This window comes from Carica papaya, chromosome 2 (genome assembly GCF_054855325.1).
Source record: "Carica papaya isolate Zhongbai chromosome 2, ASM5485532v1, whole genome shotgun sequence".
NCBI lineage: Eukaryota > Viridiplantae > Streptophyta > Magnoliopsida > Brassicales > Caricaceae > Carica > Carica papaya.
The window spans coordinates 19089279-19091087 of NC_142310.1; the positions used below are offsets into that span (position 1 = coordinate 19089279).

General features: G+C 38.3%; 1 pseudogene; it reads left to right on the forward strand.

Annotated features, from left to right (window-relative positions):
- The first annotated feature begins 260 nt into the window (after positions 1-260).
- LOC148268843 (uncharacterized) lies at positions 261-1587 on the forward strand (annotated as a pseudogene).
- The last annotated feature ends 222 nt before the right edge of the window (positions 1588-1809 follow it).

Genomic DNA, 1809 nt, shown 5'->3' on the forward strand with positions numbered 1-1809 from the left:
AATTGTTGTTTGAATTGGCCATTTTGTATAAAGTTATAAAAGATTGCTTGAGTATTAAAAAGCAAGAGAGTGTGAGCTCAAAAGAGGGTAAAAGCCAAAATTGAGTGAAACACGAGTGCCCATACTATGAGAGTAAACACGTGAGGGAGTGATTTGTGAGGTTGCAATCTATTTTGTTTGTCATTAAAATTTCAGATTTGAAGATGGGGCCACAAGGGAGTGAAAGAACATCAAAAGATCAAGAATTCATCCTCAAAGCAATGCAACAACAATTTGAGAGGATTCAACTAGCTATTGGCAACATGAATGAGAAACTAGAGAAACAACAACGTGAGTTAAATTCCATGAGAGGGGAAGCTTCCCAAACCAATCCAGGGGCAAGAAGACTTCCAACACCACCTTTTGATGAGGAACTGGAGGAAGAATTTGATGACCAAGCTTCTTTGGTCAATGAAGGTCGAAATTATGGTAGGGGTCAAAACGATCTTGATAAAAACACTGGGAACATCAAAATGAAATTCCCAATGTTTCTAGCCAAGAATGATCCGAATGCTTATCTTGAATGGGAGTGCAAAGTGGAGCTTATTTTTGAGTGCCACAATTATTCGGAGGAGAAAAAGATAAAGCTTGCAGTTGTGGAGTTTGGAGAGTATGCCATTGTGTGGTGGGATCAACTCATCACAAGTAAAAGGAGAAATGGAGAGAGATCTATTTCCACTTGGGCCGAAATGAAGGCTATCATGAGAAGGCGCTTTGTTCCTACTCACTACTATAGGAACTTACATAAAAAATTACAAGGTCTTATACAAGGGAACAAGAGTGTAGAAGACTACTACAAAGAGATGGAGATAGCCATGATAAGGGCTAATATTGAAGAGGATAGGGAAGCTACTATGGCAAGGTTCTTAAATGGCCTTAACAAAGACATAGCCAATATTGTAGAGCTTCAACATTATGTGGAGATTTATGATATGGTGCACATGGCTATAAAGATTGAAAGACAATTAAAGAAAACGGGGAACACAAGGCAAGCCAACACTTACTCGGCCCAAAATTCCAATTGGAGACTAAATTAGAGGGGAGATAACAAGACTGTCCAATTCAAAAGAGATGACAAAACCAAGCCAAAAAATGCTAATGATAATTAAAAAAGGTATTTCTAACTCCCAAACTCCTAGGAATAGAGATATCAAGTATTTCAGATGCTTGGGTTTTGGTCATATTGCATCTCAATGCCCAAATAAAAGGGTAATGGTGATGCGTGGTGATGGTGTTGAAATAGATGATGAGAATGATGTGGAGGATGAAATGCCTCCTTTGGAGGATTGTAGTGATGGGGAAACGCCTATGAAAGGTAGATTGTTAGTTTCTAGATGTGTTTTGAATATGCAAGTAAGGAATGATGATGAGGGGGTTAAGTTGCAAAGAGATAACATTTTTCATTCTAGATGTCTAGTGAATGAAAAATTGTGTAGCATGATTATTGATGGGGGTAGTTGTGTAAATCTGGCTAGTACCTTATTTGTTGATAAACTGGGTTTGGAAACTACAAAACATCCTAAACCTTATAAAGCTGCAATGGCTTAACAATAGTGGGGAGGTGAGAGTTAATAAGCAAGTGAGGGTGCCTTTTACTATTGAAAAGTATAGTGATGAGGTGATATGTGATGTAGTTCCTATGCAAGCTAGTCATATTTTGCTAGGTAGACCATAGCAATGGGATAGGAGAGTGATGTATGATGGGTATCTCAATAGGTACATGGTAGGAAAAGAGGGCAAAAAGTATACTCTTCTTCCTTTAACCCCCTA